Below are 20,769 nucleotides of genomic sequence, written 5' to 3'. Positions count from 1 at the left end.
ATACAAGAGAAAGTCTTAGAAGTGAAAAAGGAGATTTTTCTAGTGTAAGGTCAGAAGGAATCGGATGGGAGAAAAATCAAAAGTAAAATCGTAGGCTCCGCCTGAGGGTGCTCCCCCGGCCATCTGCTCCTGTTCCACCTGAGATAGTGCTCCACCGGAGGACAGCAACGATGACTGGGACAAACGGGAAAGGGGCTGATGAGGCACTGCTGTTCCTGAAAGGAGCACTAGTGTCTTCCGTGAGCGAGGACACACGGCACAGTTACCAGATTTTGGGGAAAAGGAACTTTCTAAAATCAGACATGGGACTGATAAGCTATACCAAGATTTTGTTTCTCATCTTTTACAAGTGGTCAGTTGCCTTATGGCTGATGGAGAGGCAGAAATACTTATTGTTAAACAGTTAGCATATGAGAATGCTAGTGCTACATGGCAGACTGCCAAAAGAAGGGAGAGATTAATAATTACATCCACCTCTGTGCTGACGTTGGGCCTTCGCATACTCAAGAGTTAACTCTGGCTATGGCCCGCCAAGGGCAGACAGTGCCTCAATTGTTGGCAGTCATTCAACAAGGAAAAAGGAATAAATAATGACAAATACTCTAGGTTTATGTCAAAAGGGTTTTTTGTTTGTTTGTTTGTTTGCTACTGCGTTATAAAAGAGCTAAAGAACTGTGTCCCCTTGGTTTTATTATACATTATATGGATGAAATTCTCCTTTATACAGAATAACAATATAATGAAATAATAAAATAACAACAGCAACAACAACAACAATAATGTTAAAATATCTGTTTAAAAAATTAAAATTAATTTAACCACTTAAATTTGTATTCCTCAATATAACCCACATCACAGGCATTCCATATAGCCCACAGGGCTACCTTTTGTAGAAAGAGCTAATGGACAACTTAAATGTTATTTAAAAATAAAGGAGGAGGAGGAGCGGGGTAATAGTATGAATGCGCCTCACAATATCTTATCTTCTGTTCTACATACTTTTTTTTTTTTTTTTTTTTAAGATTTGGGCAAGGACGGGCTTACTGTTTGGAACAATCCAGGGAAGAAAATGCACCTGAGGGTCAAAGGCTCTCCGCCTTTTTTTTTCTGGAGCTCCTCTTATGGCTCCCCAAGGCATTGTCCTCCACGCATCACTCCTTTTGATCACGTTCCAAAAACACACTTGCAAGAACTATCTGTAGTCTACATAGTTTGGATAGCACCAGTTTTCTTCCTGTGTGGAGATATTTTGTGAAGCTATGTGCAGAGGTGTGACTGGGGGCAAAGGCTCTGGCGTCTCGCTCTTGGGTGTGCCATGCCTTCACATCACAGAGATCTGACTCAGCATGTCTGTTTCATTGTTTCCCTCTGTTGTCAGGTCTGTCGTTGTAGCTTCCAACTGCATTGTTTCCTTCTAACGGAGCCTTCTCAGACCATGGCTTGAGAGGCTGAGTAGGGTTGGCCATGTACTGTATCCAACCTTGTGATTCAAAGACAATTAATCCACAGAAGAAACAGGATGGATGAAGTGAGTGTTATGAACATTTTCCCTATCAGGAGCCAACTGACTAAGGGGTTCTCTTTCTCTGAACTGGAAGTTGTTGAAAGAACCAACCAGTTGGTGGAAAGAGAGGACAGAAGATATAAAAAGGGGCATCTAATAAGAGAGTCACTGAGCCAATCTTAGCAGTGAAGCACTATTAAGGCTTGAAAGTAAAATGTTCCCCATAGGTTCCTAAATTTAAAAGATTGGTCCATAGCTAATGATGCTATTTGGGGAGGTTCCAGAAATGTCAGAAAATGGAGACTAGGTGGAGGTATGCCTCTAAAAGTCATAACTGGCTCAGTTCCTGTCTCCTGCTCTGCTCCCTGCATGGTATGAGGAGAACAGCCTCTGATATCACATGCTTTTACTGTCATGGTACCTTTCCAAACACACAGGGCCAACCAACAATGAACAAAGTCATCTGAAAGCATAAAGAAAATAAAATTCACCTCCTTTAAGTTGTTATCTCAGGTTATTTTCATCACAGTGGTGCTAAGTAACACAAATATTGAGGCTCAAAATAAGGACCTTCTGAGACATGGAAGTTCCTTAAATGAGCAAGATGACCCAGTGTTTGTTGAGAGTTTTCAGGAACTCCAAATCTCCTGGTCTCTCTTTGCTTAGCCAGACTTCTCTTTCTGTTTGCATATTCTACTGAGAATCATTCTCATTAATTGTATCTAGTAGGATATTTTGAGCTTCAAGTATGGAAAATGTTTCATCTCAGGTAGCAAGACACCGGAGGCATTCATTGAATCTTGTGGCTCAATAATGTTGAGAGAGGCCATGTGTTTGCTAACGTTATGCCTGACCACCTCAGGGTTATGCTTGTTCCAGCCTATGTCTTTCATGGCTGTAGAGGCCTGCAGGAATTCCAGGCAAAGACACTGAAAGACAGAAAAGGAACTTTACCTTTCCTGCAGGAATTCCAGGCAAAGGCACTGAAAGACAGAAAAGGAACTTTACCTTTCCTGCAGGAATTCCAGGCAAAGACATTGAAAGACAGAAAAGGAACTTTACCTTTCCTGTGTCCTATTAAACAGGAAGACGAACCCTCCTTCAGCTCCTCAGCATGCTTCTCCCATAGCTGCTTGGGCAGCATATGTTTACAGTACCCCATGTTTGCTCCTAATCATTCACGGGAGCCAGGGAGGAAAAACTAAGCCTCCCTGCAGCACAGGCACTCTGCCCAGAAAGCACCATCTTCTATCAGTTGAGACAAAGCAAGTGGCAGAATTTGTACCACTCAGGCAGGTGTGGTAGTTTGAGTAAGAATGACCAGCATAGCCACACAGAGTCGAATGCTTGGTCACGGGGGCGGGGGCGGGGGCGGTGGGGGTGGTGGAGGTGGTGGTGGTGGTGGTGGGGGTGGTGGTGGTGGGGGTGGTGGTGGTGGTGGTGGAGGTGGTGGTGGCGGGGGTGGTGGTGGTGGAGGTGGTGGGGGGGTGGTGGGGGTGGTGGAGGTGGTGGTGGTGGTGGTGGAGGTGGTGGGGGCGGGGGTGGTGGTGGTGGTGGGACTGTTTGAAAGGATTACAAAGATTAGGAGGTGTGACCCTGTTGGAGTAGGCATGGCCTTGTTGGAGGAAGTTTGTCACTGGAGGTGGGTTTTCATGTTTCAAAATCCCATGTCAGCCCCAGTTTCTCCATCTTTCTCTGTCTCGTCTCTGTCTCTCTGTCTCTGTCTCTGTCCCTCTCTCTCTGTCTCTCTGTCTCTGTCTCTGTCTCTCTCTCTCTCTCTGTCTCTGTCTCTGTCTCTCTCTCTCTCTCTCTCTCTCTCTCTCTCTCTCTCTCTGCCTATGGATCAGGATATAGCTCTCAACTACTGCTCCAGAGTCATGTAGGCAGCCCTGCTCCCTACCATGATAAAAATGAACTAAAGCTCTAACACGTGAGTCCCAGTTAAATGCTTTCTTCTCTAGGAGTTGCCTTTGTCACCGTGTCTCTTCACAGCAATTTGAACACAATGTTCCCTTTCAGGAGACAGGCTGGCTGTATGTTTCTTTTTCAATTTGAAAGAGTCAAATAATGTGCTGGTCATCATTAACAAGCTGAGGGTTTTTGGCAGATATGCTTAGTGTTGGGACCTGAGAGGTTATACAAATGCAGTATTTCATGGAAACCTAACAGTCCTCATTAGTTTCTCATATTTTATAGAATCCTAAAGATTTGCATGTGTGCATAGTTAACAGAAACTGAAGAAGGGAACTTTCTCTATCACTGTTCTGTGGCTATGAAGACATACCATGACGAAGGCAACTCTTATAAAGAAAACCATTTAACTGGGGATTTGTTTATAGTTTCAGAGGTTTATGCCATTATCATCATGGCAAGGACAATGGCAGGACACTTAACACTGGCACAGTAGCTGAGAGCTACATCCTGACCCATAGGCTGAAAGAGAGAGATCCTGGGACTGGCATGGGCTTCTGAAACCTAGTGATACACTTCCTCCAACAAGGCCGGATCTACTCAGGAAAGGCCACCCCTCCTCCAGTAAGACCACACCCCCAATCCTTCTAATCCTTCTCAAATAGTGTCACTCCCAGGTGACTAAGTGTTCAGAAATATGAGACTGTGAATGAATAAGGCCATTCCTATTCAAACCACCACAGGACCTGTCACACCGCCCCTAGCCTTCCAGCTTCTCAGTCCATTTCTTGCCTTCCCAGGCCTGTGAAGCAGTGTGCCAACAGCCTGGTGGATGCAGGACATGACTCCAGTCTACACAGGGGCTTTTTTAGAATAGTGGCTCCCAAAACTTCCTTGTGTCTCACAAAGTCACCTGGGATATCTTTGGAACATGAACTATGAGTCTCTACCTCCAGAAAGGTGCTGACTCACAGTTTAGAGAGTTTGTTGCTGTGCAGGACCAGTGATGACCAGTGTCCCATATGAGGGCCTGATATTCATCCCAACTTGCAGGGAAGCATCTAAGACGGTCACTGCGTAACTTTTGCTCTCAATAAAACCTACTTCAGTGACAAGCACTCCACCACACAGCAGGGATGGCTGGCCAAAGTCACAGAGGGCTCTCTTCCCCAGCAACCTTGAAGGTTGCAAAATTGCCAGGAGGAAAGAAAGGAGAAAGTTTTGGGTCTCAGAGCCCACCTAGGTGAACTGCCACAGAACACCCTTAGCTTCTTCTACCCAGAAACAAGCAGCCTACTTACCAACCACAAAGGCTACACAGGAGGAAAGACTGGTTGAAAGCACCGGTAAAGGCAAAGCTCCCCAAACCTTGGGCCCTAGTCACAGTGGAGGTGCATGGTGGTGGAGTGGGCAGAGCTACTTAAAGGCACCATGTGGAGAAGGAGCTGGCACTGTCTCCTCTGTGCTCCCTACTAGTTCACATGCTCTGAAAGCAGCTGCGCCCATTAGAAAGTGCACTCCTACCAAGCATGCAGGTGTGCCTGTGGTTTTCTTTCACAAAGAACAACACTGTGTGTTTCCTGATTTCCTAGTTCCCCTCACATTCAACTCCAGATCCCTGCAAGGACTGAGAAACCTAGAGAGACAAATGGCAAAAGAAAGCTGCTGTCTGCATGCACGAGAAGACGCAAGCAGGCTCTGGGCGGTGTCCTGGGACGCCAAGTCAGTGCCTCCAGTGCTTCTGCAGAAGACATGGGGGCTGTAAGCAGGACAGCTCCAAACATCGCTCATAGCCAGTGTCAGCCTTGGCCTGGTGCAGGCCTTTGGGCTGTGGCACCGCGGAGACCTTTTCCCTACGTCCCCACTTGCAAAGCAAGGGCTGTGCCTCTGGGTTTATGCCCAGGTCTGCATTCGTGACTCCTTAAACTCTAAGCTCTAGTCTGCAGTGCACACACTGCAAGCATCACACAGAGAGCTCCTCCACAGAGCTGGAGCTCCCTACCACAATGTCACCCTCTGTGCCCATGCAGAAGTTGCCACAGCAGTGGGCAAGAGAGAAGCCCAAGACTTCCCCTGCACAGTTGCACAGGGACTCGAAGCCCTGGGCTACAATTGGTGCTTGGAGTAGAGGGTGGGGCACAGGGGCAGTGCTGAGTTCCCTGTTCTGTTTAAGTGGTGGAGGGGCTGGCCTGGAGGCCTCTCCTAGAAGGAGGCTTGGTTCTCAAGGGAGCAGAAAGGTCTGTAGATGACTTTTTAATCTTGGTTCCGCCCGCCCGCTGTGTACCAGCTGTCCAGCCTTAAGAAATCACCTCCCTCTCTGTTTTTTTGAATATAACTAACTATAGCTACCATTCGAACTCTTAATTATTTTCCATGTACTTCACATATATTATTTTTATCTACACAACGATTTTGCAGACTTGGTGCTATTGCCCACGTTCCGCAGATGGAGAAGTAGGATTGTACCCAAGAAGTCTGACTTGCCAAGTGTATAGTGCTGCTAAGTGGGGACACATGACTGAATATGTCTCTGCCTGTGCTATCTCTCTGGAAGAACAGCAATACTAACCATACAGTTTTTAAAAGGTGAGACGCTGACGATATCATCCTTTTCTGGACCTGTCTCCTGACCAGGTCCTGAAGGCAGGGTGGGTAGCATGGCCATCCCGTGTGGAGGTTAGAGAGCAAGAGGAAAGGATTAGAGTGCTAGCAATCATATGGCCAATAATAAGAGGCCAAGGAGGCCTTGATTATTTGTTTGTTTGTTTGTTTGTTTATTGTTTGTTTGTTTGTTTTTCAAGATAGGATTTCTCAGTGTAGCCTTGGCTGTCCTGGGCTGACTTTGTAGACCAGGCTGGCCTCGAACTCACAGTGATCTGCCTGCCTCTGCCTCCCGAGTGTTGGGATTAAAGGCGTGCGCCATCACACTCAGCAAGGGTGCCTTGATTTTTATTCTGTGTCTCTATTCACTTCCTGGACAAGATGTAAAATGCTAGAGAGAGAAGGGGGGGTCAGTGCTCGTCTTATAAAATCAAATGTGTTGGTATTAATGCCAGCCTTGCCTGGCCCACAAGTGGTGATACTCAAAGTGGATGATGGACAAATACGTCCTTTGGAAATGTGAAACGCCTCAGGAGTACAGATGACGTGTTATTTATACAGGGCTCTGGAGGGTAGAGGGATATAAAGGTGAATGCCACTTTGGAACCTTTCAGGCAAGCATGGCTTTGCAGAAAAAAACACTGATGCACCACTAACGGGAGTGTAAACTAGTATACCTATTGTGAACAACACATGGAATTTCCTTTTAAAGTAAGGCACTTTCTCAGAAAACTGGGAATAGTGCTTCCTCAAGACCCAGCTATACCACTCCTGGGCATATACCCAAAAGATGCTCCACCACACAATAAGGACATTTGATCAACTATGTTCTTAGCAGCTTTATTCATAATAGCCAGACTCTTGAAGCAACCTAGCTGTCCCTCAGCTGAATAATAGATAAAGAAACAGAATGGAATACTACTCAACTATTAAAAACAAGGAAATCCTGAAATTTGCAGGCAAATGGATGGAACTAGAAGAGACCATTCTGAGTGAGGTAATGAGACCCAGAAAGACACACATGGTATATACTCATTTATAAGCAGATATTAGCCACATAACACAGGATACCTACACTACAGTCCACAGACCTAAAGAAGCTAAGTAACAAGGAGGATCTTAGGGAGGATGCTTAATGCTCATTCAGAAGGGCAAATAGAACAGACACTGGAAATGGTTGAAGAGAGGGAACAGGATGGGAGCCTCCCATAGATGTCCTCTGAAAGACTCCACCCAGCAGGGGGTTGAAGCAGATGTTGAGACTCAGTCAAACTTTGGACAGAGCTCAGGGAGCCTTATGGGAGAGTTGGAAGATGGAAGGACCTTACAGGGACAGGAGCTCCACCAGGAGACCAACAGAGCCAACAAATCTGGGCCCAGGGGGCCTGCAGAGTCTGGTGCACCAACCAAGGACAATTGCTCAGATGTATTCAATAGACAGCGCAGTGTCTTGTGGATCCCATAGTAGAGGAGCAGGGCTGCCTCTGACATGGACTCTGTTGCCTGCTCATTGATCACTTCTTCCTGGCGGGGCGGCCATGCCAGGTCACAGAGGAAGAAGATGCAGGCAGTCCTGATGAGACTTGATAGGCTGGAGTCAGATGTTAGGAGAGGAGGGCTCCCCCTTTCTGAGGACTAGGGGATGGGGGTAGCGGGAAGAGGGAGGGAGGGTGGGACTAAGAAGAGATGAGGGAGGGGGCTACAATCAGGATGTAAAGTGAATAAATTTTTAAAAATAAAATAAAAAGAACTAAAAAAAAATTAAAAGAAAAAGAGCTACCACTGGATACAATTACCCTACTATTGAGTAATCAAAAGGGGATTAAATATGTCAATCAGACATGCATCTGCACACCATGTCTATAACAGAATTATTAACAATAACCAAGATACAGAGTTAACTTAAATGTGTGAACAGATGAATAGATGAAGAAAGTGATGTGTATATGTGCAGTGAAATATTATTCAGCCACAAAAGAATGACAACCTGTAAATGTTACAGCAACATGGACGGAAGTGGACAGGCATAGGGAAAAAACAAGTGCCAAGCCATCTCATTATTATGTCTAATCTAAAGAAGCAGATCCCATAGTGTCACCCAAGGCTGGGAGTGGCATGGAGGGAAGGGACAGGTGCTGGCCCAGGTGGATGGGAAGGGAAACTAGCACCACGGGGCAAATTCACAGAAATGTCACGGTAGTTAGTACAGGCTGGTCTGCTGGTGCATTTGCTACCAAGGCAGGAGGATCAAGAGTTCAAGGCCAGCTTTGAATACACGAAACTCTGTCTAAAAAAATAGCTGTGCATTACACATATATTTACATATGTATCACATGAAATATCACAATGTACCCATAATGTATAATCCTGTCGATTAAAAATATGTGTTTTAAAACAAATATGAAGTAGTTAAAACATGAGCTACAATGCATCCAAGCATTACATGAGTACATACCTTTTTGTGAACTTAGCTCTTTTTGAAATAACAATGAATATCCACATCTAGTCTTTGTGTAAAGTTAGGATTTTAATACTGGAAGAACTCCTTTTTACAATAGCTACTGTCAATTCATCTCTCCAGTTGGCCCCGCGTTTCCCCTCCTGCTGGTCTGTGGTAGGAACTTTCCCCCCTCTTGTTTCTATAACAAATGTCCAAATTTAGGACTATAAAACAACATACAATTTAGTGCTTGACAGTTCTGGATATTAGACATCCAACATGAGTCTTACTTGTCTAAAAGTGTTGGCAAGACTATCTCTTCTGGAGGCTCCAGGGAATTGTTCTGGGCCTCTCTCAGGTTTTATAGAGTCTGTGTCTTGTTCACAGAGAATCACTGTGCTCTCTTTCATTGGCAAGTTCCTGTCCCTACTCTAAAGCCCACATGGACGCTAGAATGTAACCTGCCCAGCTGAAGGTTTTTAAGTTTTTCACGTATATTCTTTGAGGTTTTTACACATGTAATGCTGATTGTGCCCATCTCCAATCCCCCAGATTCTTTTCACATCTCAGTCTTTTTCTCTATAACCCACTAAGTCCAATTACAGCTTCCTATAAGCATATGGGTATAGGGCCATCTAAAAAGACAGGGCAATGTCCCAGAGATTCTTTGAAGAGAACTGATTCTTGGTTGGTTTTCCCCAGCACTATTAATTGCCAATAGCTATGAACTAGGGACAGGGCCTTGGGCCATCTCAAGATTTTTACTTTCCTCGGCCTGACAATGTAACATAGTCACAGGCACCAGAGACTAGGACTTCTTTGAGTGTGGGGACGGGTGGGGGCATTTACAACAACAAAATCTAGAATTTCAGATACATATTTAAAAAGAAGTATACTTGGGTGAGGCAGCACAGATTTATAATCCTAGCAACTGATAAACAGAGACAAGGGATTGTTTGAGAGCACAGTGGGCAAAAAAAAGAGAAAGGGGGGGGACCCCAAACAAAAAACGACAAAAACAAAACCAGAAAGAAATAGTTATATACTAGGAGAACTCTCCCTCTTCTTTAAATAAGTCACAGAGTAGCTTTCTCTATAAAGACTTTCCACTACCTTTATATAACCTATAAAAACAGTCCTATTGCTATCAGAGAAGATATGGGTAGCATCACACATAGATCCCACAGGAGGGGAAGAAGAGCCTCTCAAGGTTGGAAAGTTATAACCCTGCGTGCACCTCACTAAGAGCTGGTCACCGCCTTTAGAAATCACCAGTGGTTAACAGAGGTTCACCACTCTTCAGCTGTTTGATCTACAGTCCTCTGTCTCCAAAGACTTCAAAACATTTAAAAAAATCATTAAACTGAATTTTGTACAGCAGTTTCAGGTTCACAATAAAACTGAGCAGAAGGTACAGAGAGTTTCCATATACACAGGCCCCACGCCCACACCCTCCTCCACAGAAAACATTTTGAAAGCAGAGTCCTTGGCTTCTTTTCTTTTCCAAAAGTAATACCAAGATTAAAAAAAAAAAAAAATTCAAGTGTAGCGGCTGTGGCTGAAGTGGCATTTTCAGCCTCTCAACCTACGTTAGATAGAGCCTTTATGTGTTTTGAATTGTTTGTTTTAAAGTCCCCCTACAGTAATGAAATATGTAGAATAATATAGGTTAGAAACTGCTCTCTGAACTACAGAAGTAAGAATATGTTGGAAATTATTCTTCAGGCTGAAGAAGCGATAAACAACAATGTTCTGCCAAGAGCTGGATATGAACAGGCTTCCATTCCGAGACTTGATTTCCAGATCTGCCACAAAGCACAGGCTCTTTTATGCTGTGAGTCAATTTATTTTAGCTACAAGAGTGAACAGGCTGGTAGGCTACTACTGAAATGTACATGCCACCCTCACAGTTGATCTGACCCACTCCTTATGCACTTAGGGGGTTTCTTGCTGTATAGTCCTTAGATGCAGAGGGCAAATGAATCAGTTGTTTTGGGGAAAGGGGAGAGCCAAAGACATACATAGAAGTAAATAGTGAGCTCCCCTAAAATGCAGTGTTGGAAGAGCTTCCAAGAATGGCACAGGGAAGGCCTAGGAAGTCTTGTGTTTTGGCCAGTATCAAAAAGATGGAGAAGAGTTAGCATATGTGGAGGTTAGGCAGGCTGGGATCCCGTAGCTGAATGATCAAAACCTGGAGATGGAGAAGAGCTAATATAGTTTTTGGTGTTTTTGTTTTTGTTTTTAAGTAAGCAGTGTATAACTGACATTTCAGGGGAAAGGCCCTGGCTCCAGTATTGTGGGAAAGGCTAAGCCTGGTGCACTCTAATACACTGACGTATTGGTAAAGAAGAGAAAAGGAGATTTATCAAACGCATTAAGAGGAGGAACAGATAAAGAGGCAGTGACCTCAAGTCTACAGGACACTGCAGGAGCTTTAGGTTTAAACTGAAGAAGCACTAGAGCAGGAGTGAATCGCATCACTCAGCAGCCATAAACATGCAACCTGGCTGCTCACTGTTGTCTAATGCCTCCCGTCTCAAGTGCTAAACTACAGGTGTTTGCCCCACACTTGGCTCTGTCTCAAGTCCGGTTCTGAAAAGTGAAGAAATTGTTAGGGTTAACATCACTTGAGGGGTACAATGCTGGTCCTGCAAATAAGGATTTCTTCTGCTCCGAGACGCATCCTTGTCTGGGGTGGTGGTGGTGGAATGGTCCATTCTAAAAGGATTTAATTTTCTTGAAATGCAAAGTGACTGTAGTTTGGACAGCAGCTTCCTTTATGCCTTTGTCCTAAAAGAGGAGGAGACAACTTAGGCAGACAGAGTCCTTGAGTGATTAGCTTGCCTCAGCTGGACCCAGCAGGTGACAGCGACAGAGTGAAATGAAAACAGCTATGCCAGGCTTTCACCCGGCTTTCACCCTTCTTAAAGAAGTAAGGATTTTTAGCAAAAGCATCTTCTAAGTGCCTGCTATAGGGGAAGATATTGCCAACAGACCTTGAGGCCTATTTAGTTATGGACTTTCTCTAAGAGCCAAGGCAGTCCTAAAGAATTAACGGGGAGTATGATTTGCTCTTCCCTGCCTTCTCCCAAGAGATTGACCATGGAACCCCGAGGCTCTTTCCTTGCTGTGATCCTGAGCTGTAAAATTTGCGGCCTCTGGGTTGATGGGGTTCTGTGAGAAAAAGATTAAGGCGACTTGCTCATGTAGAATAGAAGACCAAAGCAGGTCTAAAATGGTCTTTGGATTTCCATGAACTATGGTTACAGACTGGGGTTGAGCGCCTCATCGGAGGAGAGTTAAGAGTTGAAATGTTGTCGAGGGCCAAGGGCCAGTGTTGGGGTATCTGAGGGTCAAGATGGAGGTTGAGGGTTGGTAATGGGGCAGCTGAGGGCAGGAGTGGACTTGCTGAGGGCCTGGACTGAAACTGAAAGCCAGAACTCACTTTGAGGGCCAATTTGGCATAGAACAGCTCTGAGGGTGCACTCCCAAATCCTCACGCCACCTCAGTTTCAGCTCTTGGCCTCTATGGAGCCTCTGGGCCCTAGATAAGGGATTCAAGGCTTGAAACCCCTCAACTTGCCCTGATCTGTCCCTGGACCTCAGTGTCACTTCTCAGGCTAGCAGCTGCTGGCAGCGCTCAAGCGTGTGCTGGCCATTTGCGCAGGCGCAGGCTGCCGCTCCAATTCTGCTAGGTGGACACCGCAGCTCTCAGCTCGCAGCTCGCTTGCACTCTCTGGTGGATGCTCAGAGCAATGGCTCGTGGCTGAGTGCACAGATCCGCTTTAGGCGCCCTGCCAAACGGGGTGATTTTCCAGGTCCACGCAGGCCAGGAGGGCGGATTGCAGAGAAACTAGACGGAAGTGCCACGCAATCCGCAATCCGGCCTGTTCTGCATTGTTTGGGAGTCAGGTGGAAGCGGTGCCGGGAAACTCGGCTCACCCCTCCCCGCCTGGGCTAACTCTGACCTTGAGAGAGCACTGGGCTCAATAGCTTCTCATTTTGGAGGGTACAGGGGACAAGAAGTCCAGATGGAGACTAGAGTTGGCCTGCGCATTCCTCCTGGGGAGTGTACAGAGTACACATCACCTCTGCTAACTCTCATTAAAGGCATAAACAACGTGAGGAGAGACACTGCCCAGGGAGGCCAGACTTCTGCAAAACTGGTTGAAGTGGAAGGGTGGCCCATGTTTAGCAGAAAGGTCTCTATTAGTCAGGCTCAGTTAGGAGATGCGAACCTCCCCCCCAAAAAAACGAGAGTTACAAGTCCTTTTCGTTAGAACACAGACGCACACACACACACACAGAGAGAGAGAGAGAGAGAGAGAGAGAGAGAGAGAGAGAGAGAGAGGAGAGAGAGAGGAGAGGAGGAGGAGAGAGAGAGAGAGAGAGAGAGAGAGAGAGAGAGAGAGAGAGAGAGAGAGAGAGAGAGAGAGTTCATTTTTCTTCCTTAGCTGGTAGGGTTGAGGTGACTGTCTCCGGTTGCTGAGCTGGCCACTGTCCTTGCTTGATCTTCTTGGGGCCCAGCCCAGTCTGTCTCCAGCAGTCACTTTGGAATGTGTTTCCTCCTGCCTAGGGGTTGACGATTAGTCATTACCACTCACCTTCCCTTTTCAAGGGCATGTTGATTCTTTCAGTTTTCCACCTGAAGTTTTGCCATTTAGCTCTCTCCCTTTCTGACTTTCTCTGTATCTCAGGGTTGTTATCTCGACGTATAAGACCGCAGATGCTGTGTCACCACTATCTGCTGCCGCCTCAGTGCTCTCTACCATGTTGGTCGTGGACTCTCTGAAACTGAAAGCAAGCCTCCAGTTAAATACTTTCTTCTATAAGTTGCCTTGGTCATGGTGTCTCATCACAGCAACAGAAAAGTAACTAAGGCAGTCAGTTGCCTTAACCACATTCTCCAGGGGGAGCAGAGAACAGATAATAAAAACCACACCAAACATTTCATAGTCTGCATCTCAGCAGCCATAGCTCTGGTTCCTTCAGTCTTCTCTTAGTAGAAGGTAGGGTCTGAATACAGAGTAATATAAAGCTGGATAAGCAGATTCTAATAGGGTGCAGTTTGTAGGAGCCCTGATGGCTCAGCTTCCCACTCCCCCAACTTGTAGCATTTATGCTTTTTGGTAGTCATCCGTCCTAATTTGTTTCTCTTCCCAAGTGCATGCCCATGTAGACATGAGCATTCCAACGCCCTCAAATGTCAGAGACTCGAAAAGCTTGAACCAAATATTGACAGAGGAAAAGACCTACAAATGGGTGCTTACTCACTCCATCTTTAGTGAATTAAAAGAATTTGTTGAGATAAAAATAAAAAGGAAAAGGGTTAGAGATACTTTACAAACACACACATGAGGATGATGCCAGAGAAGTGAAGCCAGGCATGAGAGCGCACACCTGTGGTCTCAACAATTTGTAACTTGCCCAGGCTGTGGCGGGTCATAGCTTAACGTGAAGCCCACAGTTGGATACCATCCTTTAACACAGATGCTTCCTCAAAAAGTTATCATAGATGGTGTGGTGATGTGATGTGAATATGATTTGTCCTCTGAATCTTGTGCTGAAAACTAATCTTCTTGTAAAATGTTAAGAGGTAGAGCCACATGGAACCTTAAGAAATTAAAAATTAGGACTATGCCCTCATGAGTATATTAACCCATCCCCCGACTAATAAATTGTTGGGTTAATGGGTATGCTGGGTAGTTTTATGTCAACTTGACACATGCTAAAGTCATTTGAGAGGAGGGAACCTCAATTAAGAAAATGCCTCCGTAAGATCAGGCTGCAGAAAGGCCTGTAGGGTATTTCCTTAATTAGTGGTTGGTGAGGGAAGCCCCACCCCTGACTTGTTTGTTGGCCACAGCACATTTCGTAGCAATAGTATTCCTAAGACAACTGGTATCTCAAGAGTAGGTAGCTATGAAAGCCGCTCTGACCAGGTCTCAGGATCCTTTTCTGTGTCTTGCCATGTAATACCATACACCACCCAGAACACTGACAGAAGAAAACGCTCTTATTCACATCTCGCCCAGACTATGAAACAGAAAACGGAAAGGAGTGGGCCTATACAAAAGAAGAGTATCTGAAAACTGGGTCAAGATGTAGAAGAAGACTGCTGTCCTCCTCGATCAATGCCCAGAGTTTGTGAGGGTGGGGATGGAAGGCCAGTGACAGATTACACTAGCAAGGCGTTGTAGACAAAAATGCTGCTTATGCTACCAGGGAAAGAGGGAGTATTTGGCCTTCCCGAAAGGCTAAAGAGTAGGTCGGCCTTCAGACGTGGCTGTGTTCAGGACCCCAGCCACATCATCAGAACTTTCTCTTTCTATGTTCGGAACATAACAGCCTCCAGTAGTTCAGGGTTCGGGTCCACAAGGTTGTTAAACATTAGAAGACTAAAGCTGCTTCTCCATTAGCTTTGGGGAAAAAAAGCCTGAAGAAAAAAATATGATTGCAGGGAAGTTCAAGTACTGGTTTGTGACACAATCTGAGGAGTCTGGGGTGGGGGTGGGGTTTGAATGGTGGGGCCCGCACCTCTGTGGAAGGGTGCCCTTCCTCACCATCGGTGTTCACCCCCAGGATGAAGGGCAGGCCTTCCTCCCATGGTTTTGCTAAGGGCCCTGCTGCTTGGCATTATAATTCTGCCTTATGAGCTTCAGACCCAGTCATAGAGCTCTACCAAGTGTACATGGACTCAGGTCTATAGAACAGTCATACAAATGACCAGTAATACACGGAGCACTTGCTATGTGCCAGCTATTGTTAAAGTGCTTTACTGTGCCTCACATAGCTAATAAGGGTAGCAGTGGGGTTTGGATCCAGACGCCAAAAGAAAGAATATGACACCCATATATTTCACCCTGAAATCATAACATATGCCACTTGCTTTAACACCCCATCTTGTTGGGAAAAAAAAAAACCTGACGGTTTGAGAATAAGGAACATAAAAGCAGACTCAAAAAAGCAAATGGCCATTTGGGCCTTTCTGCCGGTCATCACCTCTAACCCTGGCCTTAAGGCCACACTGGTCTGCTGAGGACTATGTTGTCTAGAGGATAATTACTCACCAATGTACCCCATTCCCTCTTCCCATTCTCCTTTTATCTTGTTGTAATTATTTGAGAATTTACAGAATAGTCAATCACCAAGTCCTCCGTAACAAACTGACCATCAGGTTTATAAAACAACCTAACAAAGAGGATGGCATTACCCACTGGTAAACCTCCTCTGCGCCTCCTACCCCGCCCCGTAGCACTTCAGTGTCTCAGAAAGCTGACAGATTAGTCCTGAACAGTATAAACATGGGGAAAATTACATTTCCTTACCTCCATAATTGATAAGAAGGATACGTTAATTTATAAAGCCCAGAGGAAGGTCCATCTGTTTGACCAGACCTTCCTGGGGAGGGGGCGGTCCCGGGAAACAGGCAACTTGCCCATCTGTCTATTTGCCAGTCTGTTGGTCAGATACCCGATTCTAGTGACTGAAACCTTCAGACAGCAGCTCAGTCTGCCCATGAGCTGATGGGGACCAAGCGCCACACTCAGGAGTACGGGCCCGGGATTGAGATCGCCATGCCCTGCTTTCTACTGTTGCTTTTCAGTATTTAAAAAAGGTACACACTTCCTCTCCCTCCCATGCTAGAGGTGGCTGTGAAGCATCATGTCTCCTGGAGGCCTGACAGGGCTTTCAAGGAATACTTTACTGGCCAAGTCCTTTTTTCAGAGGCATGGGGTGGAATGGGGGTTTCTGAGAAAATTCTAGCACAGAACAAAGGGTCTCCTAAGCAGAGACGAAGCTGACTGGGACACATAAACACTGCCATGCCCTACCCCACCCCTGCTGTGGGTGGCAAGCTCTGGTCACCAGGCTTGAGGAGATTTGGGGTAGAGATGGAAGGAGTATGGGAGGTGGAAGAGAGGCTCGGGGCAAGTCCTGGCAGATGCCACTCTTGGTTGAGATGAGAAATAGGATAAAGAAGGAATGAGAAAACCTATGGCAGGAGCTTGTCATTCCTGCCCCTGGCCTTGGGATCTGTCCCCTCAGCGTCTGTGGTCCTGTTACCTCAGTGCTGGCCTTCAGGCAAGCAGGACACGTTTCTGGTGCTTATGCTCTGAATGGGCAGCAGGGTGAACTGTCCAGTAGGCTCTGCTTTACCACGTGCAGCTCAGCCACCCTGGGCTGCACAGGAGCTTCTCTGGGTGTCTCAAGAAGTGGCTGAAGATGGGGTATTGTGGCTTGAACTGAACCCCCTAGGCTACTTCTCACTACTGGGGCTCCTTGAGTGTGTCACAGAGGTTCCAGTCTATATCTGGGCATTAGGCTGTTTTACCGTCTGGAGTTTGAGAGTGGCTATGATGAGCTTCCCCACCATGTCCACAGGAGCTCTGAGACACCTAGCTGCTCTTTGGCTTCTGAAACTAGAGAACTGTGGAAGATGCTGAATTACATTAAACGAGGCGGTCTCCTGTCTTCATGTGAGTATATTTTGCTTCCTCCCTTTTCTATGGGTGATTTTCTCCACTTCTTTGTTTTTTTTTTTCCCCTCTCATCTCATCGTCTATATTATAAACTTAATACAGTCACAGTGATACTATAAATACTCATTTTGGTTTTCTTCTACCCTTTATAAAATAAACGATTAACTTCTACATATATTTAAATTGACAATTATAATTTTAAAGGATAAAAATGATTAGCAACTCTGACCCAAGGGTCTTTCAAGCTTAAATGTAATATCATTCCATTTCATTGACTGGTTCTAAAAAAAATTATTAAAACAAGAATTATAAAGTAATGATATGTAAATTATCTAGAGAAACCAACAAAGCACTTGATTTCATCCCTTAAATGTGGCAAATAATGTTGGATGCACATCTATGGTTTGGAGAGTGAGTCCTAATAGGTATAAGTCTGAGTGTTAAAATGAAGAACTTTAATGCATCCTGATCTGAGCCTCAAGCTACTTGAACCAATTAATTTGTTTCTGTTTAAATCAGAATTTTGAACTCTTTTAGTAGTGAAAACTGTGAGTTTAGTTTGTCTCTTTGTCTCCCCAGAGCTGCAAACCATGACCAGCTTCCCACATGTTGTCCAAAGGCCAGGAACTGTTTGTTGCCTTTCTAACATTATTATTATTATTATTATTATTATTATTATTATTATTATTATTATTATTATTATTACTTTTAGTTTGAAAGTTCTGTTTGTCATTCTTAGAAGATACAGCGGAAGTGGAAAGTGCTATTTATGATCTTAAGCAGACAAGGAAGAGTGAGACTATGCACTCCTCCTGAAGTTGCCATTAAGACTGAGTAAAACAAACAAACAAACAAACTAGTCAAAATGAAAAAAATAAAATAAAAAGTGTGATACAAAATGAAATAACAGTAGAGAATAAAGCACCTGGATGTATATGCATTACCTCCTGTGAGCCCCATAGGCAGCGCTCTACCCAGACTACCTCCCTTACAATCCGATTGTGCTTTAGTTGTTAAATGCCTTCTGCAGGCTCGCGTGTTTGAACGCCTGAGGTATATTTGATCACTCAAAGTAAAATTGATACTAGTATCTGGCATAGTATTCAGTATATGAGGTTATAATATAAATGTTGCTGCTGCTGCTGCTGCTGCTGTTGTTGTTGCTGTTGCTGTTGTTGTTTGGAGACAGAATAGCTCTTTATACAGGACACTGTCTGTCCCCAACGGGGACAAAACTGTGGGAACAAAGACAAACACCAGTGAAAGAGGGGATTTTATTAAAAAGAAAAACAACAAAAGGAAACCTGGGTTAGTCCATCGGGACCTTCAGTGGTGGTGATCTTGTCTTTTTCAATGATGTAGACAATGGCTCCCATGCCTGAGATGACGTCCCGGTCCACCACATTCAGCATGGCCCAGGAAATGGTTTCAAAGAGGAGTTCCAGTTCCATGTCAGGCTCCCAGAGAGACTCACACATACCATACATCTGTTTGGAGCAGGTACCACTGACTACAAGGTCCGCAGCCACCATGGGGCAGCCAGTGAGGTCTAGAAAGAAAATGAAGGGCTTAAAAGGTCTTCGGGTCCAACCCAGAAATGGCAGGCTCTGTGTAGCAGGGACCAAACCGTTTCTCATACAAGAGGTTGGCCACCATGCTCACGAGGGTGTACGGCTCTATCTGCCAACCTTCCTTCAGCTTCTACAGAATCAGCCAGAAGTTGAAGTGCTGGGCGACTGTCTGGATGTGGGTGTCTAGCCCGGCCAGCCCTATGTAGAGCCTATTGCCCACGGGAAAGATCTTCTGGAAGTCCGTGGTCACCATCTGGGCCTGGATCTGGAAACGCCTGTCTGCAGCGATGGCCACACAGTTCTTTCCTTCATGGCCATGAGGGCCTCTCCATTAGAGGACATCACAGACATGGTTGCACTGTAGCAGGTCTCCTATGGCCACTGTGATGCCTGCACCCTGGCTCCGGCTTTCTCTGGCTAAATGCAGTTATAACATGCAAGCCATTCAAGGGGACTAATAAAGAAACCTTATGGTTGTAAAGCTTCTATACTTGAGTTTTAAAGTATACATGTGTTGTAATCTCCCGAGAAACCACAAAAAAATCATTTAGTTTTGATTTTTATAACACTTTACAAAAAGTAAAATGGCAAACATGGTTGAGTGCTGTCCTGGCTAGGGTCAGCTGTCAAACCTGACAGCCTAGAGTCATCTGACAGGAACTCCTTGGTTGAGGAGCTGCTAGATCAGAATGGCCTACGGGCAATGAGACGTTTCTGGTTGTTAGCTGATGTACACATGGTTCTTCCCACTGTGGCTGTTACCGTTTCTGAGCTAGTGGTCCTAGACTGTATTAAAATAAAGCCAGCTAAACAGGAGAGAGTGAAAGAGCCAGCAAGCACCATTTGCCCAGGGCTTCTGTTCTGAGTTCCTGCAGTGACCTTGCTTGATGGCGGCTGTGACCTGTAGGCGGGAAATAAGCCCTTTCCTTGCCTAAGGTGCTTTTCTCAAGAGACTTTTGTCACAACCACAGAGATGAGACAAACATATGCAACACAATTATGCTTGATGTTTAACATCTCACTCAGTGATTAATATACTTTGAAGATCTATTGTCTAAACCATAAAGCAAAATATTTATAAAATTACCCACTAGATTAGAGGTAATTACCTACTTTGAAGCCAGCCTGCTTTACATAGGAAGTCCCAGAACAACCGGAACTATGTAGAGAGACCCTGTCTTAAACACACACACACACACACAAGACTTTGAATGGGCTGAAGAGATGGTTTAGCAGTTAAGAATACTGACTGCTCTTCCAGAGGACTCAGGTTCAATTTCCAGCACCCACACAACAGCTCACAGGTGTCTGTAACCCCTGTTTTAGGGATCTGACAATTCCCAGCACCCACACAACAGCTCACAGCTGTCTGTAACCCCTGTTTTAGGGATCTGACAATATCCAGCACCCACACAACAGCTCACAGCTGTCTGTAACCCCTGTTTTAGGGATCTGACAATATCCAGCACCCACACAACAGCTCACAGCTGTCTGTAACCCTGTTTTAGGGATCTGACAATTCCCAGCACCCGCACAACAGCTCACAGCTGTCTGTAACTCCTGTTTTAGGGATCTGACAATTTCCAGCACCCACACAACAGCTCACAGCTGTCTGTAACTCCTGTTTTAGGGATCTGACGCCTCTTATACAAACATACCTGTAACATTAATGTAAATAAAATAAGTAAAAAATTACCCACTATAGTGCTAATTATAATAAAATATTAGGAACAATTTACGATGCATGTAAACATCGTAGATTGGTGGAATAAATCACTGTTCATTCATATATATGAGAATATTTCTGCAAAATGGTCAGATTTCCAGGAGGTATTTTCAATTAAAAGTCATGTTACATTATTATAAGAAAGATGGTCAATTAAAATCCATAATGGTAGTTCTAATATTTTCATAAGTGATACTATAATAGATAATTTTATAACTTTAAAAAATTTATTGCCACAGGATGTAGGTCAAAGCATTTGGATGTTTGCCAATCTTGTAAAATGTGTTGTTCTGGCTTTCCCTTATTCTATTTCTTTTTATATATTTAAAGACCATTTGGCCATCTTTCCTTTTATTGTGTTATACCTTGATTTTTATGAATTGTTTAGATAATAGGGGGATTAGCCATTTATATTATGATATGCATTGCAAATACTTCTACAGCATATAGTGTTTTTTTCCTTTGGTGATGGTGAATTTAGTCATGAACAGTACAATTTTAGATGTGGTTATATCAAGATCTATTGTTGATTT

At 44.8% G+C, this 20,769-nt stretch overlaps 1 pseudogene; it reads right to left on the bottom strand.

Annotated features, from left to right (window-relative positions):
* LOC127191177 (proteasome subunit beta type-3-like) overlaps positions 1–18,861 on the bottom strand; it is a 36,399-nt pseudogene extending 17,538 nt beyond the window's left edge.
* Positions 18,862–20,769: the final 1,908 nt, after the last annotated feature.

This window comes from Acomys russatus, chromosome 6 (genome assembly GCF_903995435.1).
Source record: "Acomys russatus chromosome 6, mAcoRus1.1, whole genome shotgun sequence".
NCBI classification, from domain to species: domain Eukaryota; kingdom Metazoa; phylum Chordata; class Mammalia; order Rodentia; family Muridae; genus Acomys; species Acomys russatus.
The sequence above is the reverse complement of the archived record's forward strand: the minus strand, read 5'-3'. Positions and strand labels throughout refer to the sequence as shown.